The 24,045-nt window shown below is 39.6% G+C and overlaps 1 long non-coding RNA gene across 1 annotated transcript in view; it reads right to left on the reverse strand.

The window, feature by feature from the left end:
- LOC117094814 overlaps positions 1-24,045 on the reverse strand; it is a 176,321-nt gene that overhangs the window by 71,015 nt on the left and 81,261 nt on the right. The window lies entirely within an intron of this gene.

The raw sequence follows: 24,045 nt of genomic DNA on the forward strand, positions 1-24,045 counted from the left end.
TAAATCACCAAGTCATTTTGGCATCCTGTGGGCCAGAAGGAATATCTTCCTCAGTAGATTTAAAGAGACACAGTTCTGAAAGAAATAGGAGCAAAGTGAGCCATTAAATATGTACTCTCTTATGATCTTCCGGACCTTGGACAGATTCCTTGAAGTGTCAATTGTCCATTTTACTAAGGGCAGATTCTTTTTTTCCTCTTTAATTGGAATCCATTGAGGAGTTGAAAGAATTCACCCCAATATCCACAACAAATGCCCCTACCTGCTTTGCAACTATTGGTACACTTGAAAGAAAAAAAAATACAAAAATACAGCAGCCAGAAGATCGGATTATGAGGGCAGCTTGTAACAGTGTATGTGCAGCATGGATTCAGGTAAGTCAGAGGCCATGCTCAGCTGAACAAAAGAAATCCCCCAAAACAGTGACCACTGGCCAGTGCAGTGCAGTAGACCAAAGGGGCTGCTTGATAGAGTCTGCATCGATGGCCCAGGCTAAGTGTCCAGACTAGAGCTCACCTGTGCATCACACACACACACACACACACACACACACACACACACACACACACACACAGTGCTCCCCTTGTCAAGCCTTCCTGGCTAATTTAAATCTAAATCAGCCGGCTCACTGGCCTTTGTAAACTTGCTAGAATGAAGAACATGGAATAAAAACTATAGATCTAGGTCCGATGGATGCAGAAGACAGGCCAGAAATCTGAATCCTCCTGACCTGCAGCTCTGAGGTTTGCAGAAAGCCCTTTCTCAACATGGTTCATGAAAAGAGACTGTGTCACAGTACATGAGGGCTACAGGGGTTACAAATTGTATGTCTTTTCCAAACTGTTGATTAAAATACAGCCCCATTGACGTACAAAACTCAATCGATTCAAAGGAAAGCTGCAAGATATGTGATGTACGAGGTACTTGTGGGAACACACATTCAGACACAGAAGTACCAGCGGGCCCTCTTGTACCACCTCATGCTCTCACACACAAGCACAAGTACACACGCGTGCATGCATGCACACACAGCAACCCCCTTCCTGACAGCATCCATTTCTTTGCTACCTCATCTTTCATGTAACCGTGACTAAAAAATAAAAACAAAAACTGTATATATTTCCTTTTGTGCTTTGCATTTACTGAAACCCAGGCCAATTTGGCTCTTATTCCCATTAAGAAATTTCTTATCTGCTCACTATCTGGATCTGTCTTAGTCAGTAGCTGATAGACCCTCTTTGGGTTATTAACCAGTTAGTTTCTTCCAGAAAAGAGGTCATTAGCATCTAACATTACTCAGGGGTGTCAGGAGATGCAGGTATCAGATCCTCTCATCCTGGTTTATCTTTAATTTAATCTCTAGATTTTTCAGCTCTAGCTGTCGGTTGGCTTCCACTTAATAACACATTTTTATCTGTTGTTGGTGTTTTTTTTTTTTTTAAACAACTCAATAACCAATATAATGATGACAGAACTGACAAATTCTGTATTAATGGATTTCCTTCCCGCATCTAGGCTCCGAGCCGCCAAACGCTAGAAATGCTGAAATAGGTTCCGGGCAGTTACAGGTTAAGGATCATTTGCATAAATTAGCAAGTTTTGCAAATGAATTCATCTACTGAGAAGTAAGACACGGGACACTGCATTTTAATAATTGACATTCCACATGAAATGCAATGTTCTTGAGGAGGAAATTGAGCTCCAGGTTGCTATTAGAACCAGCGGACCAGCACGAGTGGAAAGAAATGCCATCCCCCATTATGTGAGCTACTGCTCCTGCATAACAACTACCCCATTCTGATGGACTCCTTTTAATAAAAGTACTAGTGTGCGCTCACCGAGAGGAGAAGAGAGAGGAATCTACTCATCAGCACTATCAAACAGGAAATGAAAATAAAGAGTTCTTCAGCATACCGCCCTAATGTGCAACCAGCAACTCTATATTCTCTTTCTAAAGTCATCTTGCATTTTCCGCTTGATTTGGCAGCCACTCCCCACCCTACCCCAACCCCTCTTCCTTTTCAGTTTTCTGAAACACTCAGGAGATTATTTACATATACACAGAAAGCAAGTAAAAGTTTTAAATTGCCCAATTTGGATATTGTCTCCCATAATGTTGGTTAAATTACAAATAAAGATAAGTGGGCCATTTTGCTGCCTCCTCCTGGCCTAATTTGTTTAAGGACATGCCACATTGCAAATATTAGTGAGAATGCCAAATGAATGCCTTTCCTAAGGTGTCAAAGTCAGGGTATTCAGCATGTCGGAAGTACACTGCTCACACATGCAGTGTGAGCTGGAAACAAGGCCATCCATAATAGTGTTTCCTGGCATAATTTATAATTAACATAAAATGAATTAAATCACTCACTCCATAGACTTTTTTCCAAGTTCATGTAGAGTAAGTGTGTCATATCAATTAATTTTCAATGAACTGCAGCAGCCAATAAAATTTCTCCCAGACACTGGTAATAATCCAAGATATTGATGGAAGAGGTATTATCATTAATATGAGTATAAGCCTCAAATCACGTACAGGGAACAGGCAGAGTTCCTTTCTTGGAAAGGGAACATGATTCTTGCTAGCTGTCTGTTATTCTTTCCAATTTGTTAGGCTTTCTGTCAGTTCTCACTTTTCACACTGATAGCCTTTTAATTTTGCCTACATAACTAAATTCCTCTAGTGCAGCTGTCTGTTTTTGTGGGCTAGCTAATCTGAAAAAGTTAATATACATGAACAAATTAAACAGATTCACATAGGAAGAACAGATTATATTGCCCATTTAGTTGAGACATTTTCAATGGCTTTCCTACATGTTCACAACCACAGATAACTGATAAATAAAAAATTAATGCAGCTGATCTTTGGTTTGTAGAATTCAAATAGGCATCTTAACTGATATTTTGGGGGAGGTGTTTGTTTGCTTGTTTTTTACTGAATTAACTAGCTTTTTCTGGCACTATGTAAACAAAGCCCAAGTGTGTCACATTTCTTTGTTAATAAATGATTTTACAAAGAAACTAATCGCCATTCATTTGATCTGTTAAATGATAAATCATTGATTCCTCTAGCTTTTTCTCAACAATAACACCTGTTAGAAATGTTTATGATTTTATATACATTTTTCTTTCTAAGGAAATACTGGTTTCTGGGGAATACTAGTTGGTCCTAGGGCTACATACGTTTGATAGTGTGAGAGGACAACCTTTTGTCTATGTCATTACTGCATGCTTATGACCATATCAAATACAGAAATCCTGCCGAGCCAGTTGATATGTGGAATGAGTTGCCGTGGCTCCTCTCCCAATAAAGGGTGTGTTCAGACTTTGCTTATTTATAGACCAATAAAGAGAAATTTCCACTGTTCTCTTCAGCCAGCTGAAGATAAATAGCTCTTCCGTTTCTAACATTTAATGTTCACAGACACAAAAACAACTGCTCTGAATATTAAGCCAACATTCGTAATTTTTTTCCTATGAAGGGGAGAAATCCTTGAATATGAAACAATGAAAGGTTCAGATATAATCTTTCCCATTTTAGAACTGTTTTATTGCAACTTGTTTTCCTCAACAAAGAGGCTCTCTGGGCTTAATGTGATTACTAGGTGAAGCATCAGCTCACTTGCTTCAGTAATTTTCTCCATGACCTGAGAGCTTAGGGCTCCATAGAATGAAATCCAACTCCTGTAGACGGTGCAGCCATAGCACCAAATGTCCTCCGATGAGGCTGTTAGGGTTGGTTCAAGCTGCTCCTCATGAGTATGTGTGCAGCAAATGCTTTCTATTTTCATATTCTAGAGCAAGGAACAGCATAAATTATTCCTAATTCTTGATTCTGTGATGAAGTAGCCATCTGGTCTGATAGTACGGTGACAATGATATAGGAGTGAACACTCTATGCTTGGTCTACTGCACAGAAAAGGACAATAGGACATATTTTAAAATGTCAGGATCCATCAGAACCATATTCAGGAAAGTTTACATTTATGAAAATAGATAGTATCGAAAATACATCATGATGCAAATCTAACCATGGCTGTTGGGCAGCTGAATTAAATTAAGAGTAAATCGGAATGTTTCTAATTAAAATTGTGTTATTCCATTTCCTGCTGTGTTTTTCATGTCTGTAAAATGAATCATTATTTTAGTACTTTTGGGAAGTTGTGTCACAAAGGAGATTGACCCATCTGCTTCTCCTTTGACACATGGATGTGGAGCTCTTAGGCTATAGATATTTAGTGGCATTGGCTATTTCCAGTCTGTTGTTAGTGAAAATTGTGTTCACCACTACATTTGTGTTCCTCACTCGATAAGGCATATGCATCACTGGCATGGGGACAATTAAGAAATCACATGTGTGAGCATAAGGTACATTGATAGAGCAATAAGAGGGTTTTTTGATGGCTTCCACTTAATATATTTATCTATTCTTTTATTCAAAAAACATTGAGTCCTTTTCATGCACTAAGCACTGAATTAGGTGTCTCACTGAAGTTAGGGGAGGAGAACAATAATATATTTTGAGAGTACTAATGTAGTTAATGAGCATGACTTCAGAAAGAATCACTTCCAACCACATGAAGCAATTGCCTATGAACGTCCAGCGGCAGTATCTGGATCACTGTTGGAAACCAGTCAAATGACTATCGGAGTGCAGGGTCTTGGTAGAGACACAGGAGAGGCTGATTGAGGCTAGGTAGAAGGCCTGTGCATTGGGTGTTGTGGGTGCTAATCCACCTTATAGATGCTGGTAGAGACACCAAGTCCAGAGGATCTAGGAAACAACTATGATTCAAAGGTCGGGACAAGGAAGTCTAACCCAATGTGTATAACACAGCATCAGGACCTGAGTAACAATGCATGCCTTTAATTTTTGGTAGAGGTCAACTTTGAATGAAAACTGAGGCTTTATGATCTTAATTTCTAATAGATACATGACACCATTCAAAAGACCTTAGCACTCTTTCTTTATGGGTCTTATACATTGGGAAATAGCCATTTCTTTTCTTTTTGAAAGAGAAAGGAATTCACATATTTAAAGAATAATGAGTATCTGTTCCGTGTCACAAATAGCTCAAAATCACCACTCACAGAACTGTTCCATTACCTTCTCCACACCAGCCTGCGCTGTTTCTCAGTGAGTTTGGCCCCATCATTGCCCAGTTTCCCAAGTCTGGAAACTGGAGGTCAGCCCAATTCAATTCACTTACAACTTTCCCACCCTGACTACCAATAGTTCACCAAGTCCTGTAGAGTCAATTGCCAAATATTTTCTCTCTTTCTTCAGCACTGTCATAGTTCATAAAATCATCATCTCTAGGCTACATGGCTGCTATTGTTTCTAAAATAAAAATCTATTCATGTGTTATAATATGAATCCCACAATGACTCTACATTAATTTTAGAAGCAAATCTATGGTCTGGCTGCTATCCATGTCCCCACATTCATCTTCCATTTACTCCCATTCCCCACCCCCAGATGTATCAAATATTACAGCCATATTCTGTGACTTGAGTCCTGCCTTTCTCTCCCAGAATGTATGTAGCCTTCCACTGGGGTCTTCTCACTTCTTTTATTCCAATCTCCATCTAACCTAATGAGAGCTTCTGCTCCTTTTAAAAAGCTGGCCTAAACAAGCATGGTGGCTCATGCCTATAATCCCAGTACTTTAGGAGGCCAAGGAAGGAGGATTGCTAGAGCTCAGGAGTTTGAAAGCAGCCTGGGCAACATAGAGAGAACTGATCTCTGCTGAAAAAAATTTAGCCAGGTATGGTGGCATGTACCTGTAGTCCCAAATACTTGGTGGCTAAGGCAGAAGGCAATCACTTGAGCCCAGGAGGTCGAGGCTGCAGTGAGCTCTGATTGCACCAGTGCACTCCAGCCTGGGTGACAGAGTGAGCCCTGTCTCAAAATAAATAAATGTTGGCCCAAGTAAACCAAGCTCTTGGTACCCCCAAGAGCTCCGAGATCTTCAGAATCTTCTTTAAGAACTAAGACAGGGAGCAAAGTCCCAGGTTCTATGCCTGTCTATACACTTGTGTTCTTATTCGAAAGTGTTGGTATCCCCTAGGATCCTTGCTCCCCTGTCCTTAGTCTGCTTATTTTTACCCTTCTTCCCAAGACACAATAGAAGTTTCACGCACTCTGAGAAAAGCATCCTCATTCTATTGCCTCACTGAGCAATGCTTCTCATTCCTGATTTTCCTTTGGATGGCAGAGGTTTGCTTCTTCCTCAGAGGCTTGCTAAAATTCTGGAGCCTGGCACCACAAGTAGTCTCTTATTCAAGGGAAACCTTACTTCCTGCCTACATGGGGTATGTCTTTGACCTTTATCACCCAAACAATAAAACAATACCTTTAGCAAAAAATAATCTTAATATCCATGTAACAAAAATCACTTATGAACAACATAGTTATTTTATAAACAAACCTATGTCCTACTTTTAGATGTATAATTATAAGCACAGATGTTATGTACATTCAGATGACACTACTAAGCAAGATTTTGTGTAAACACAGTGACATTGATAGAACGTACATTTTCAAGGAATAAGATGCCACAAGTTTGCACACTCCTTCAGAATGCTGAACATTCCCTGAGACAGAGGCATTTGCTGTTCACTGGAAATTCATTTGCTCCCAAGTGACTAGGATTGGCCAATGAGTCATGAGCAAGAGCCACTTCTGGGTTGAAGCATTCAAGAGTCAGTGTGTTATTCTGACCCCCTTTTCTCCGAAGGAGCCATGATACAAAGAAGGGGATATATTGACATGGTGGAGCTAGAAGGTACAAACAGCCTGGATCTCTGTGTCACAGCATGGAGGGCAGTTACCCTGGAGGAATAACCAACTCACATTGGGGCTAGCATAAATAATAAATAAATTTGTATTATGTCACTGGGACTCTGGGGTTATAGTTTTACCACATTAGAGCCCGTGCTATCTGACATATACATTCTATTATCTCAAACTCCAACATACACAGATTATGAAATAATATTTTTAAATTGATTGAAGTATTGGTATACAGAATCATATCAATTAATGTCAGTTTTTATAATAGTTCAGCTCATTTTATCGTAACATACTAGAGACATGGAGACTATTGATAACTAGCTTGAGAGCTTTCAATGTTGGCATATTTCAGTTAACGTGAACTTTTATCACTGAAACTACAGACAGGTTAAGAAGTTGGACTCACACCAAAAACACATGCATTGCAGCAAATCATTTTGAAGACTCAATAGAAGCCTTAAATATAGGTTATGTAAAATGAAACCTTTTATATCTAAATTTGATTTAAGCCCAGCAGTTCAAAGAAGATTTAGGGCACAATTTGTCTGATGGAACTGCTTGTGGCGTAGATCTATTCAGTTTTGGAAAATAGGTTCCACATTGAAGAGGCTGTTTTCCTTTCTATGGGGGATATATAATCCACATTCAGCCACTTAGCAGCAAATCCTTGATCTTTGGAGAGATGTTGAACTTGAACACCTTTCTTCCTGTTGTTGCCCACTTATATATTACTTCCCCCACATCAGCCTTAAAATATTGGACCAACAATACAGAAATAAATGTGATTTCCAGAATGTTTCTTGACTTTCTGGGTTTTTTGCCCAGTGTAGGTTCATTAAAATATTTTTAAAATTTCTATAGTTGTGTGTTTGGGAGATAAGATGAAGGTGGGGTTGAAAAGGAAGAGAAATTTTATTAGAAAATCTAAGCCAAAAATTGTTATTGTAATTAAACATTAAGTTTAGCTTTGAGCTTCCTAGTTGACAAGAGTTTTGTTTCGATTTTGGCAAAAATAATGCTAAGAGAAGATTACTGGCTATTTAGAGCATTTTTAAAAAATTCAATAGTCTAATTTTGAAGAGCACTGCATCCTAACCAAACTCCACAAAGTTTACCCTCAATGAAACTAAATCAATTCACTGGTTAAATGAAATTGTTTTACATTTTTTAAATGCTTACAGGAGGAAATTATATCTGACAAGTAGATAAGCAAATTTAGCAGGAGAGAAACTCACCACTCACGATGATATCTAAAGATTTTCCTCCTAGAGACTTTTTCCACTTAAGTCAATCAGTCGTTTGAATTAGTGTAGATGGTGGTTATCAGATTCTTTCTCAGGAAGTTCTGGGTAGGGGTGTCTACAAAATGTGTAACAACCATTGTAGTACTGGGGAAAATAGTCTGATTGATTTTTTTTTTTTTAAAGTTATTCCACGTGGTTTATTAAATCTCTAAGTCTTGGGGCCAGGTACAGTGGCTCATGCCTATAATCCCAGCACTTTGGGAGGCTGAGGGGGGCTGACACCTGGGGTCAGGAGTTTAAGACCAGCCTGGCCAATATGGTGAAACCCCACCTCTACCAGAAAAAGAAAAAAATTAGCTAGGCGTGATGCTGTGCACCTGTAATCTCAGCTACTTGAGACACTGAGGTAGGAGAATCACTTGAACCCAGGAGGTAGAGATTGCAGTGAGCTGAGGCCGCGCCAGTGCACTCCAGCCTGGGCAACAGAGCAAGACTCCATCTCAAAAAAAAAAAAAAAAAAAAAAAAAAAAGCGAAGTCTTTATTTATCAGGTTGTCCCACCACAATCTGATCCAGTATATTTTTCATAAAGAGAGTTGTTACAAAGAATTAACATGCTTCTTTGTGGTATCCTCTGATACCATCTTATCCTTCTTCGTTGGTTTTTGTGGGCTTCATGGAAGTGTTTGCAAATCTAAGATAGGATGCCAAGTTACCCAGTCACCCAAACCCAGAGCAGTCAGAATCTACCTCGATTCTGTGATTCCTTGAATGTGACTAATGGTGAAGTCCAACCCAAAAGACAGGTATTGGATCACAGACGGTCACTGTGAAGTGGCATCTTTGCTCCATTTTAAAATAGAGACCTCTGTTTTGTCACCACTACTGCAGTTTTCTGCTTTCCCAGAAAACTCTTAACACTGACCTGTCAACACAACCCATGGCCCCCAAAGTCCAGGAGATCAGACACAGAGTCTTTGAGCCTGGGTTGAGATCAGTGCTCACTTGATTCAGAACCCACAGAGACTACAGGCAGCATGAGGCTAACAAGCACTACAGCTCCTGACACTAGGGCTTAGAGAATAGGCTTAAAGCCTCTTTCTAAGCAAATCTGGCATGTGAGCCTCGGTGACAAACTCCTTGCTCAGTCCCTCTAAACAGAAGAGTGATCTGTCCAGGGATCTGTCTGGAAGAGTTACCATGACATTCACCTCTGAACGCTCTTCTTTCTGTAGCTCACCAGTGGTGGAATGGAGGCCACAGGAATTATAGTGAGTCTTAGGTCAGATTCCCAAGGAAAGAGACTGAGGTAGATATCTACATGCAGACAGCTCTTAAGTGATTGCTGTATAAAGCAGTACCTGTAAGGATGTGAGGAAAGCAGGCCTGGGCAGAGGAGGAAGTTGAACTGTGATGCGGTTGCAGCAGAAGTCTCACATGATCTCACAGAGAGATCTGGAGCTGGGATGGCTTTCCAAAGATGCCCTAAATTGAGGCAAAGGGGTTGGCCCTTTATTTGTACTCAATTATAGTCCAAGCATGTGATACGGGCTGCCCTTGCGGAGGGCATGTAACCTTAGGAAAGGCAATTCCTGAGGAGGGTTTCAGCTGTGAGCTGCCTGCAGACAATATCCCGAGCAGCTGGGAATGATGCTTTGGCTCAAAAAGGGGCACCTGGGTGGCACACCACAGCATTGACTACACCCTTCTTTCCTTCTATCCCATATCTTCAAATGAACAATTAAGCTTAGCTTCAGAAATATTAAGGAGAACTAATGATACATTTAAGAGAGGAAATGATGGATTGACTCCATCCAAACTATAATAAGGATACACACAAAGTAAAGGGCTAATTATTAAATAAACTGTAAGACCATAGACAACTATAGACAGGTAAGTGGAATGACTCCAGGTGATCTCTATAAGCTATTAGAGCAATTTTTTTTTTTTTTTTTTTTTTTTTTTTTTTTGAGATAGAGTCTCGCTCTTTTTGCCCAGGCTGGAGTGCAGTGGCACAATCTCGGCTCACTGCAAGCTCTGCCTCCCGGGTTCATGCCATTCTCCTGCCTCAGCTTCCCGAGTAACTGGGACTACAGGTGCCCGCCACCACGCCTGGCTAATTTTTTGTATTTTTAGTAGAGATACGGTTTCACCGTGTTAGCCAGGATGGTCTCAATCTCCCGACCTCGTGATCCACCCGCCTCGGCCTCCCAAAGTGCTGGGATTACAGGCATGAGCCACTGCGCCCGGCCTAGAGCAATTTTTTTTAAAGTGGTGGTGGTAGGGAAGCAGGGGTTGTTTTTGCTTCCGTGACCTAATAAGAATCAAGCCATCTGAGGTCCACCCACTAGAACCTTTTCAGCTTGGAATACAGCCCTGAATTGTTTATCTTTTGCTCCAAACTTGACCTTTGGGGTCTCTGTGGGAGGCATACTATCAGCTCATGATCATCAGGTCTCTGTCAATGGCCTCATAGCTCTGACTTTCAGAAGACCACCAGCCTCAAACTTCCTTTGTCAAGATAAAGCTCAGGGGAGCTCTTGCCATTAATAGTTATCTTCCTTAATGACGCCTCAATATTATTTTAAGTCCTATACTACATTTAAATAAGTACATATACTTACACATTATCAGAAAATACAGAATAGCAAAATGATGAATTAAAAGTTACCTTTAGGCCGAGCACAGTGGCTCATGCCTGTAATCTCAGCACTTTGGAGGCCAAGATGTATGGATCACCTGAGGTCAGGAGTTCGAGACGAGCCTGACCAACGTAGTGAAAACCCATCTCTACTAAAAATACAAAATTAGCTGGGCATGGTGGTGCATGCCTGTAATCCCAGCTATTTGGGAGGCTGAGGCAGGAGAATGCTTGAACCCAGGAGGCAGAGGTTTCAGTGAGCTGAGATTGGACCACTGCACTCCAGCCTGGGCAACAAGAACAAAACTCCATCTCAAAAAGTAAAGTTACCTTTAATCCCACCACTGCTAACATAATAGTACACATTCATCTTTTCAATCTTTTTTTTCTTACACTTATGCAAGTCCTATTTAAAAAATAATAATTTTAGTATGAAGTCATACGCTTCTGGATACAAATCCTCGTTCCACCACTCAACAGTGTGACCTAAAGTAATTCACTCTTGATTTGTTTATTCATCTATAAAATGGGAATAATTACACTCACCTCATGGAATTTTGTTAGGCTTTAAAATGAGATGATATATATAAACCATTTATCCCATTGCTTGGTGCATAACAAACATTCAATAAATGTAATATCCCTTGACGTCCACACCTGAGGAGCTAAATTGCAAAAACCGCATAGGACTCAACTTCAAGAACTGACTTATGATCTGAGAAAAGCCTCCTTTAAAAGTTCTCAAGCTTCATTGCTTAAATTAATTCCAAACTTCTTAAAGATATTAAAAGGCAATGCACAATTTGATTCAGACATGTAACATGAAACTGTGTAATTAAACATATATATCCTGAAATTAATTTTACATTCACTTTTATAATACAGTACACTTATATAGAATAACACATGGCTCTTGATTAAACAGCAGACTGCTGTTCAATCAAACAGCTCAAGATAGATCATAAAACGTGAAAATGCAGCATCAGCACCAAAATATGGTTATGAGATTTTAATATTCACTTCCATACTCTTACCTAGGTAGCATTAAAGTGGATGTTTCAGAGAGAAAATATTAAGAAACCGTTAAGCATTAAGTATATGGCATTTCTGCTTAAATGCTATTGGGTCATCTAGATTTATTGTGAATAAGACAAGAGGAATTTAGGGATTTGTCTTTCAAAGTAAAGTTAATTAGGGCCAATATAGTTTTGGTATAAAAATTTCAATTATGAAAATAAAAAACTTTTAAAGGCATTTGAGTTTATTATTTTCTCAATTTCATGGTTCATTTTCAAAATAAAATCCACTCAACTGTGCACATAGTATGATGGAAATATTTTCCAAATCTCAACTCTTAAATAATACAAATTCTTGCCAAGTTTGAGGAGTAGGGCAAAAGATAAATGAGATTCACGGATGATTCCTTAAATTTGTTTCATTCTTTAATGTGATTTTCTTCCCTTCTGCAAACCTTTGTCTGAGCAGTAAAAAAGATAGTAAAATTGGCAATTTGAGTTTCATTTCACTCAACTTCCCATGTCACAAGACCTTTTGGGTCGGGAAAACCACCTGCTCTACTCAACTGTTCACCGTTGCTCACGTAAAAGTTATTTTTCCTCAATTTGATTATGCCCAAATAAAGCCTAGCTAAAGCATCAGAGATTTTTAAGTGTAAACATTTTATTGAAATATATTTTGTTATGTGATAATTCTCCAGCAGTCTCTCACATTTCTGCATGTCCTGTGAGCAGTGACGCACTGACAACTTTTGTTCCAGACTATCTTTCCAAGGATGTTTGTATACAGAACAGCTTTGGAAGATAGATGGCATCTCCCTCTCAAGCAAAGGACAGGTTTGTTTATTATTTGCTATAACAAAGATACTGTCTCCCTCCAGGGCAAAGATAGAGCGTGTTGCTTGTATCTCATTATGAAGGATTTGGGTTCTCTAAACTTGAGGTTCCTCAGCCATGACACAAACCCATTGCACGTACAGCATCCATTGTAGCCTCTTCTGTGCAATTCTGGGAGGAAGACCAAAGGGAACCAGAGCTAACATAAAGCTCACGCTATTTGCCATGCTATAAGTCATAAACTATTTTGTCTCTGACCTAGGAATATCATGTCTTCTGCCAGCATTCATAAAACTATGGCAGGATTGCAAATAGAGTAAACTCTTAGTCCCTTAACAGTTCTTGACGTAATACACATTTAAAAGGTACACATTCTGTGAAGAGAGGATTGAGTGAAAAAAAAAGAAAAATAAAGGGAGAAGGGAGGAAAAAGTACACAAATCACAAGTGTACAAGTAGGTGAATTTTTATGAAGTAAACACATTTATACAAACAAAACCAAAGGAATGGAATAGAAGCAGAACCTCAGAACTCCCCTTGTGCTCACTATCAGTCATAACTCCCCTACAGAGCAACTGTTCTCCTCACTTCCAACACCATAGTTTAGTTTTGTCTTTCTTGAACTTCACATGATTGAAACCATACAGTGTTTAGTCTTTTGTATGACTTATTCTGCTCAAAATTATGTTTTTGGAATTTATCCATGTTGTTGCATATAGTTTTAGCTTCTCCATTCTCATTACTAAATAGTATTCTATTAATATCATGTGAGTATGCCACATTTCTAATGAAGTCTTTCTGGAATCCCCTAGCTTCTTCTGAATTCCCCCAATCCTTAATTAGGACCTTTCCTGTTCAACTCACCACTTTTTTACTTTGTATTTTAGTTATTAAAGTATATTTATTATTTTCTGTGCTAGATTAGTGATTACCTCAAGACTTAAGCCCCAAGGGAACTTGAGAAGTATATTCATTCATTCAACTATTCTGCAAACATTCATAGAGAACCACCTATGTCTGCAGTGTTAGCTGCCAGCACTGTGCTTATCCACATAACCAGCACACACACACACACAAAAACATATGATAAGTGATTATTTAACAGGCAGGAAGAAAAGTGAAAGAGGTCACAAGAAAATGGCTGACAAAATTTACCAGCCAGAGAATGTGTCCTGACTAATGTACAGTTGACTATATTACATGAGTAATGAGTCTAGTTTTTATAAACTACAAGGACTTATATGACAAACCACCTATTAATATATTCACATGATTCTCTGATATACATTTCTCAACCTTAGCAAAGGAAAGCCTGTGATTCACACATCCCCTCCAAATTTGTTCCTCCACAATTTTTTCCATCTCATTAAAATACACTATAGTCCATTTATTTGCTCAAACCAAAAATACTGGCATCATCTTCCTTATTCCTCACATCCAGTGCATCAGTACACTCTGTAGAGCCCACCTCTAGAGCACATCTCAAATCCATGCTTTTGCCCATCTCCACTTCTACCAATCGAGTCCTCATGTTTTCCTGCATCTCATCTGTCCCTGTCTCCATTCTCCACATGGTAACTGCAGTTATCTTGAAACATATGTTAGGTCATGTTATTCTCCTGATGAAAACCCTCCAATAGTGATATAGTTTGGATATTTGTTCTCTCCAAATCTCATGTTGGAATGTGGTCCCCAATGTTGAAGGTGGAGCCTGGCGGGAGGTGTTTGGTCATGGGGGTGGATCCCTAATGAATGGTTTGATGCCCTCCTTGGGGTAATGAGTGAGTTCTCATTGTATTCATTCACAGTTGTTTAAAGAGTCTGGCACATCCTCCATTCTCTCTTGCTCCCTCTATTGCCATGTGCCTGCTCCCCTTTCACCTTCTGCCATGATTGAAAGCCCCCTGAAGCCTCACCAGAAACAAGAAAGCACCATGGTTCTTGTACAGTCTGTAGGACTATGAGCCAAATAAACTTCTTTTCTTTACAAATTACCCAGTCTCAAGAATTATTTTATAGCAATGCATAATGAACTAATACAAATAGTATCTCATTGCCCCTAGAACAGAATATAAACCCTTTCTGTAGAGTTAAAGCCCATTCTAAACTGTGATTCTAGTTCGTCCTCACCTATGAAATTCTAGTTACCAACCTTTTATTTGCCAGGCTTACCTTGCCTAGAACTTTTGTACATTCTCATCCCTTAGTCTGGAAAGCTTTCTCTCTTACCTTCATATGGCTGATTTGCTCTTTTCACTTAGATCTCAGCTTAAATATCACCACCCCAAAGAACCCCTTCTTGATATTCTAATCCAAAGAAGCCAATCAGTTACTTTCTGTCACATCACCATATTTTAATCCACTGCATAGTACTTTCCTTATCTGACATTTTCTTTCCTTTTTAGTATCAACTATTTTATAATCTTAAAATGTAAAAAGAAAAAAAAGATAGTTATAAGCAAATACTACTTATAACTGAAACTTCCATATTCTCTATTATAGTTTTGGTAAATATTTTGTCTGACTTTTGACCTAACTGCTACAGAGATATGAATTCTTATGTTTATTTACTCGAGTGTTTTAGGTTGAATTACGTCCATCCCCCGTCAAAAGAGATGTTGAAATCCTAACCCTCAGCATTTCAGAATGTGACTTTATTTGAAAAGAGGGTCACTGCAGATGCAGTTAGTTCAGATGAGGTTGTGCTGGTGTAGGATGGATATAACTGGTGTCTTTATAAGACAGCCATGTGAAGACACAGAGACACAGGGATAAACTCCTGTGAAGGCAGAGGATTGCAGCGATGCATCTACAAGCCAACTCTGTCAACATCTTGACTTTGGACTTCTGGTCTCCAGAACTGTGAGACAATAAATTTCTGTTGCTTTTAGCCACCTAGTTTGTAGTACTTTGTTATGGCAGTCCTAGGAAGTAAGCAGATGTGTTTAAAGGGAATAGATAAAACATACATGTTGATGATTTAGGGTCTTTCTATGACAGAGGAATGGGTCACAGCAATGAAATCAAGTTCCTCTACTTTTGCAGTTTCTCTTCCTTTTGCAGTCTCCACACCAATAATGTGTGTAGTGATACCACAATGAGCCCGAGAGCCAATCCCAAAATGAAAGGGACTTTAGAACGTACCAGGGTATATGAGTAAATCAAATAGCTCATTTTCCCCAGGACCTTCATTGTCATCGGTTGAATCAATCATTGAGTTGCATTTATAGCTATTATTCATAGCATGTCTGGTAGCATTAAGACCTTTCAGATCTTATTATCTTAGTTGATGTTAGTAGAATTACATTTACATTGATTTCTAAAAGACAGTGTGTTTGAGAGCATGCTTGGGTGGTGTTTACCAAATGGGATTGGCTAGGTAAACATAGACAAAGAGTTAAGAATGCTACAGAGCTGATCAGATGACAAAAACAAATCTTATTTAAGAATAATTGGATTTATGTTAACCATAATCTGAATTGTATCTGTGAAATGCTCCCTCTTATCCGATAGGTATATGAGTAGGGATAGAGTGAGAATAATACCTATCTCTCAAGATCATTACCTGACACTAGAGAACAGTCGTTACTATTTTGTTTCTAATACTGAAACCCTGAGAAATGCCAATGCATGATGATGGTGCCTCCTCTGCTCAACTTGCAGTGGGCATTTGGTAAATATTAAATCATGTTGTTTGGACAAAAGTCTTTGACAATGTGGAAAATAATCTATTTATGTTCATTATTATATGATGTCATCTTTACATGAATCATCTTGACCTGGTCAAAAAATTTTATTTGGTTGGAGATTTGACTAGTGATGGCACACATGATACACTCTCAGATCCGAGTGCCTTCGGAATTACACGTGGCCAGATAACCTCTCTATAGAAGGCTGATGGAGTAGTGGCTAAGATCCCAGGCGTTGGAGGCAGATATACCTGGGTTTGAGCCTTGGCTCTATTCCTTACTAACCACAGGCTTTTAGAAAATTATGTAACTTCTCTGCACTTTCAATTCTTTACCTGTAATTGGGAGCAATGACATGTGCTTTGTAGAGGTCTTGTGAGGATTAAGTGAGATGAGACATGTAGAAATGTGAAATGGTTAACTTTATCTTAACTTGCTTAAATCTTCAAAGACCCTATTTCCAATGAAGGTTACAGTTCTAAGAACTGGGGTTAGGACTTCAGTGTACCATATATTTTCTTGTGGGGAAGGTCAGTAGTGGAGACACACAATTCAACCCATAAAAAGGCCTTGTCCCACTAGGTAGTCCCTGGGTGAAAAAATAATGAGGTTTTCTGTCGCTGTGCTAACATCAAAAGCCATGATTTAAAAACTAAGAGCCTTTCATCTCTACTCAAGCACAAACATACTGGACTGAGGACATTTGGTCAATTTCAGAGGAAGGTAAAGCTCATCAAGCTTCAGTACTATGAGGCACTTCAGAGACTTCTGTGAGTGACCTACCCACTTTACAGATGAGAAAACTGAGAGTCAGAAACATGATTTACCCAGACTTTCAGAGCTCATCAGGTTACAGACAAAAAGTAGAACCCATATATCTTTACTCCCCTTTCATTATTCCATAGGTGTTGGAATTTCTTCACTTTAACTTGTCTGTGTAGACATAACCTTGAACATAGTCCCTAAGAAAATATTTCTCAGAGACACCAGTACATCTAATAAGCCTCTAGGCATAATAATCAGAACCAGTGGGTAAGGCATTCTAACAATCCCCAAATGTGTTTTTAACACTGTTATTGTTGTTTTAACATTGAATACACTTAACCAGGAAATCCAAACTTCTTTCTGAAGCATTCCAACTGTTGTGTTTATACTCAGTTGCCACACAACATTTTCTCCTACTGTGTTTTAGTTGGCAAGAGCTCCAGGACAAGTTTTCATAGCCAAGTAGCCTCAGATAGGGAATCTTTCCAATCCCCAGAGACCTGGCACAGCCCCAGAATCAATAGTCACAGGAATAGGTGCCAGACTCATCCCATCCAGGGCTTTAGCTAGCCTTGGACCAAACCCTATTTAGACCCTGAAGCTGGATAGGAAGAACCAGCTGAAAAAATAGAGCCATACAAAGGTTATAGATAAATAAGTAAAAGCTACTTTTCTTCCATCAGAAAAAAAGGGGAATCCTGCACAAAATATATTAAATTCTTCATTCACCCTTGCTCCCACCACCAAAAAAATTGCATATGCAGCCATGTTGCCAATCTCTTGAATTAAAAGTGGATAATCACATTCAATATTTTACTATCATTATGTATTTTTCAGAACACAGAATATGGAATTCTGTCACCATTACAGGGTGTTTCCTACTTTCATTACACAATTTGGAGATTGTGAAATGAAAATATATATGATTTAAATGGCAATGTATAAATCTGGCATCTTTCTCCATAGGATATATCATTCATTCATTTAGCAAACTTTGAGCATGCTAGCACAGTGCTATGTCCTGGGATTCTTAGATGAATAAATCTGGGTCCCAGACGTGCTTACAGATTGTAAAGGAAGACACTGTGTACCACCTATGGTCCCTGATGACACTTGCTATTAAAAAGGCATAAGGGGAGCCGGGCACAATGACTCATGCCTGTAATCCCAGCACTATGGGAGGCTGAGGCAGGTGGATCACCTGAAGTCAGGAGTTCGAGACCAGCCTGGCCAACATGGTGAAACCCCGTCTCTACTAAAAATACAAAAATTAGCTGGGCGTGGTGGTGGGTGCCTGTAATCCCAGCTACTCAGGAGCTGAGGCAGGAAAATCACTTGAACCCAGGAGGCAGAGGTTGCAGTGAGCTGAGATCATGCCATCGTACTCCAGCCTGGGCAACAAGAGTGAAACTCCATCTAAAAAAAAAAAAAAAGGCATATGGGGCCAGGTGTAGTGGCTCATGCCTATAATCCCAGCACTGTGGGAAGCTGAGGCAGACAGATCAACTGAGGTCAGGAGTTAGAGACCAGCCTGGCCAACATGGGCAAAACCCTGTCTCGGCTAAAATAAAACACAAAAAATTAGCAGGGTGTGGGGGCACACATCTGTAATCCCAGCTACTTGGGAGGCTGAGGCAGAAGGATCACGTGAGCCCACGAGGCAGAGATTGTAGTGAGCTGAGATCATGCCGCTGCACTCCAGCCTGGGTGACAGAGTGAGACTGTCTCAAAAAACAAACCAACAAACAAAAGGCATATAGACAGTGTTTTAGGGGCTAATATGAATGATTAAGTCACCTTAGAGGGAAACATGGAAGATGGTCAATGTGCTGAGAAAGGTTTGGTCTAATTGTTGTTTTAGAAAGATGACCATGGTAACAGTCAGTCAGGCCGGCAGGATGTGCATACTGTATGTGTACTCTGGTCCCAGGCCTAGGCCATTTTATGTGACTATTTTAATTTTCCTTCAGCTATGTCCTTCTAAGAAGGCAGACGGGGTACAAGCAGTTTTTTGTGATCATTATACTATATCCTGCTGTGAAGAGGGTAGAGCTCTGCTCAGCAAGCCTCATCTTTCTGCAGATGGAGCTGGTCCACTGTGGGCTGGAGCACTGCTGGCGATCCTTTGTCCAGTATCCTATCCAGGGAAAAGCTGCCTTTTTTCACTTTTCTGACCAAGCACCAGATTATACCCTCCAACTAAAGGTGAACTGGGAACTGTAGTTGTCCTAGAGGTGGGGAGGAAAAGAAGGGTAGTGGTGGGAGAGCAAAAGCAGAGAAGGAGAGGCTGGAGGTATGGAGTTCATCTGGCTTTATTTGGATATTGCTCTCCTGGACTCCAAATGGAAAATAGAACTGAACACCCAAGATTAAAAATGCAATTCACACTAAGTAAGTCTAAAGTAATTTACACCAGGCATTAAAGTGTTTTGCATGAGAATATAGTATGATGTAGACAACCCAAGAATTATGTCTTTCATTAAAAGGTTTGCAACTCAGTGTGCTGTGATATAACTATAGCAGTTTTTCTGTCTTGGTGATGGTTTTTTATTTTAAACACTGCCTTACAAATCGAGGAATGCAAATGCATCGGGAACACTCGGCCTCTGGGTTTTAACTTATTGTCACCTCTTACTAATCACTTCCTTTTTGTACTTTACCTGCTTGTGCCAAGGTGAAAGGTGAACAGTTATACTGCCATTGCCCCTCAACCCCATGTATCCTGGGCCCAGCTATAAAGTAAACTGTCATTTATTTCTTCATTATTCAAAGTTAGCATTTGCTAGTTCAAAGCCCATTTGAGATTATGCATCAAGAATGATATACATTAAGGTTGGGATTAAAGGAAAATCAGTTACATGAAAGAAAGGTGTTTTGCCACAAATCTTGTGTGGGTATGTCAAGAAGTATATTCACTGCCTAATTTAAAAAGAAACCAGGACAACCCTCAGAGATATATACCTGCATCTAGCCAGTTTTTTTATAAGGATACTTTCTGTTTGAAGTTGGACTGGAAAGTTAGAGGAAAAACATTTCTCCCTGGCTACTACAAGAAGTTTATTGAAAAACAGTATATAGATGTAATTCTGATTTTAGGCACTCATGAAGAGTAAAATCAAAAGTTGATTCATCCTGAACATGCTTAGACAGGGTAAAGAAACTGGGCTTAGAAGTAAGGCTGACAGATTTAGGTTTGCTATAAGGAGAGACCACATGAATGTTCAAATTCCTACAATTATTGGATAATTCCATAATTGTACTGATTACTGCCTAATTATGCTCATGATCTTGCTGGCCTGTTTGGAGGGACCATTTGCTGATTTGGTACAAACCTTGGATGCTCAATGTGAATCAAGGGACCTACAATGGGCCAGGCACTGAACTAGATACTTTTCGTCAATCATTCCATTTAATCCTCAAATCAGTTCCAACATTTGGAAATTACGAGTTTCTACTGTGTATCATTCTCTTTGGCATAACTTATCATACAAATTTGACTGTTTTTTAAATTAGGCAACTAAGATCTCAGATCTGATGCAATACAGAATGTAAAACTACTGTGACTATGTTCTATACAATGCCTGGAATTCTGTGAGCTCATACATAGAAAACAACAAAAAATTATAATGGCTGTATTGTTGTTGGACCGGTTTGCAACAGACACAGAGGTTATCATGTGCAAATCAAATGTCTGAATATGAATTTACCAAGATACTGGTGCTCTGGAGATTGTGGTTCCAGAGACTAAGTGCCTTCTCGTCTCTGTGATGGTCCTAATGCCACCCAGGCTCCTGGCAGTATGTCTACCATTTGGGACCAGCTTGATAAATGTGTGTAGAACAGAATTGAAGCATACTAGCCTCTTTTTCAGGCCTCTCCTAAAGCACCCTGAGCCCCCTGGTTTCTAAACATTCTAGTGGGAAGGTCAGGGGGCAAGGCCTTTCCATATGTTTCTGGCATCCTCTCTGATCAAGGTTTGATAAGCAAACGTGTTATCTGACGCCTCCAGAGCAGATGCTCACAACCCATTTCTGCTTTTAACTCAAAGTCAGACTTTGCTAAAGGACTTTTGGGGTCTGGATAGGGGATGTGTGACCTACAGACTTGGAGCAGAAGCTCTCTTTTATAACTCGGGGAAGGTGCCAAATAATTCCATGGGTAAAAACTAGTGAAAAAATACCTTGGTCTCATATTTTTGCACCCAGCTTAGCCACTTCATCATCTCCATCTGGCTTTGCTCTTAAACAACAAAAACATCAAAGTGGACTTGGCAAGGCTCATCCACAAAATATGCTTTCATTTTCTACATAAGCTCATCTCTATCCAGTCAATAAAGAATATTTGATTGTGGTTAATGTCGTTTGTTTCATGAAAAGAACTAACTTAACAACTGTACCTAGCTCTGAATAAATCCAATGGTTTTAATAATCAAGGAGAAACCAAATACTTATTAAGTCCTTTAATTTGGACTGGTTGTTTTATTTAATACAACCCTGTTTCCAGCTATCTATCTTACTGGTGAAGAAACCAAGGCTCAGAAAATTGTACAATTAGCTGATGATCACAGAGTGAATTAGTGGAGTTAGTGACTAAGTTAGGATTTGCACTTCAGTCCATTTGAGAAGGGAGCCTGAGCTTTTTCTGCTAGACTTAAAGACTTTCATCAGCTCAACAGAGACACAGAATCACTGAATCAGAAATCTGCCTATGTATCCTGACATGGTACAAGTTATTCAGGGCCACTCTCTTTTCCAAGGAGGACACAGGAAGCACTCCCTCCCCAGGGTTGATAGCCACCTTTGTGGACATGGACGCTGGGAAACAGCTGCTGGGTGTGCTGGAGGTGTTGCAAAGGACTAGTGGAGGCATCACAGGCCACCTTAGCACCCTGAGGAGCCCAGATGGCTGTTGTCATTCATGTTTTCAACCAAAACAATGTCAGGGTGGCTTTTGAGGCTCTGGATGGAGATGACTTTCTCAACCCAACTAAGAGCACTGTGGGGCTGAGCAGCATTTTGCAGTAGCAGCACCAGCCTACAATCAATGATTCCTGTTTTTAACAGTGAATTCTTCCTTAATCACCTAAAAAGTATACAAAATTGTAGATCTAAATCATGGCACTGGATATGATTTTAAGGTCATCCATCATACATACCACTATCTTTACATGAAAATAAGTGTCTATACCATTTAAATGAGCTCACATGTATTTGTTAAGCAGTCCATTCTCTTCATTGTGGAAAGAAGTTAATGGGTGAAATGAACAGAATCGGCATGCTTTTTCATTCTGTTGGCATAAATTTTTAATCATCTTGGGCTGAGGAGGTGAGTGCCTATTTCCCCAGTTGATTTAAAATACCATTGCGGTTAATGTATACAAAAGTGAACTACTGCACTTGATTGGGGGAAGAGTGCTTAGTTATCACTTCTGTTCATTGTTTTCCATGGAGAATCCATAAGATAGGGAAGCAGGCATGAGTTTGTTTTCAGACATAAAGAAACTACGGCACAGAGAGGTAGAGCATCTATCTCAGAGTACACAAGAGGTGGAGAATTCTAACACAGGTTCCAAGTTTCCAGCCAGAGCAATCTTGTTTAAATAACTGACAAAATGCCAGTTGGCAGAGATGTCAAAATAATATCATAGCAGGACAAAAGGTGCTCGGAGAAATCATGTCTATTCCCAGACAAATTACTGAAGTTATAGTTTGGAGCAAAACATACAATCTAACAAATCTGTGCTATCCAAACTATTTCCTAGTTTTCTCTTTCAATGGCATGTTGATGAAGGTTTTTGCCTGTGAAAAATATCATTTAACTTTGGTGGCTATAGATGTGTGTTTTTTCTTTCATTGTAAACATTTATTAAACATCTTTCCATATGGCACCTTACTTAATTTCTACTCACAGTTGCCTCGCAAGAAATGGAAGGGAAGCACAAGGGGATTGAGCACCTTGGCTGAAGCCCTTGGTCAGCAAGTGGGAGAGCAAGCATTGGGATGGCAGCTTCCAACCTAAGCATGTGCTCATCTCAGTGCATTGCCCAGAACCTGCTCAGTTCAACTTCCTAGAGGGGCTCTCTACTCATACACTTTGGAAAGAAGAACAGTTCTTCATGGAGAATGTGAACAATCAAGCTGGACTCTCACAGAACTTCCTAGAGGCCCTACTCTGGTCCAAGATTGAACCACAATGAAATGATCAGTTCTGCACTGGATGATCTCATTGATCAATTTTCTTTCCATTCCGTCATTTGGTGCATCCTTCCTCTACCTCCAGAGTCATCTGGACCCATGACTACCACCAACAGATCTTAGCACCCTGAAATCTCAGTTCTGGCCTGCTGACTTTTTAGATCCATGTATTTTCTAACTTTATCCATCCTCAAAACCTTCCCTCCTTGGGACCCTGTTTTCTAATGATAAATAAGTAATGAGTCTTATAATCCAAGACTAATTGACAGTGGCATTGCAGAAATTCCCTATCCACAGGTGTGACTATTATAGTAGAAATTTCAGACACATCGACAGATGAGTAGAGAAATCTTATAGGAGGACTGAGGATCTTATACCCCAGCAACCACTCTGCCATTCTGAATGGGATGGGGCTGGCCCTAGACCAGCTACAAATGCATGTCATGCCCTTATGTCAGATTCATCAAATGTTAAATCAGGAAGTCATTTGGATAATACATTTCTAGTTATAAATTACAAAAACTGACTCAAGCTAGCTTAAGGGAAAAAATTAATAATCTAAATATATGGAGGTGAGAAATCAAAGAGAACTCAAGGAAAATCTGAACAAGCAGGTCTCAGGAATATGGTGAACAGGGGCCACTCTGAGGACACATGAATAAGATTCCAAAAACTTCCTCTTGTTAATGTGACTTGGTTCCTATCTTATTCTGGCTGAGCTGCTGTACCAAAATACCTTAGACTGGGTAATTTATAAGTAGCAGAAATTTATCTCTTGCAGTTTTGGAGGCTGGGAAGACTAAGATCAAGATGCCAGCAGATTTGATGTCCAGTGAGGGCTTATTCCTCATAGATGACACCTTC

Source organism: Trachypithecus francoisi, unplaced genomic scaffold, assembly GCF_009764315.1.
Source record: "Trachypithecus francoisi isolate TF-2019V2 unplaced genomic scaffold, Tfra_2.0 Lachesis_group13, whole genome shotgun sequence".
Classification (NCBI taxonomy): domain Eukaryota; kingdom Metazoa; phylum Chordata; class Mammalia; order Primates; family Cercopithecidae; genus Trachypithecus; species Trachypithecus francoisi.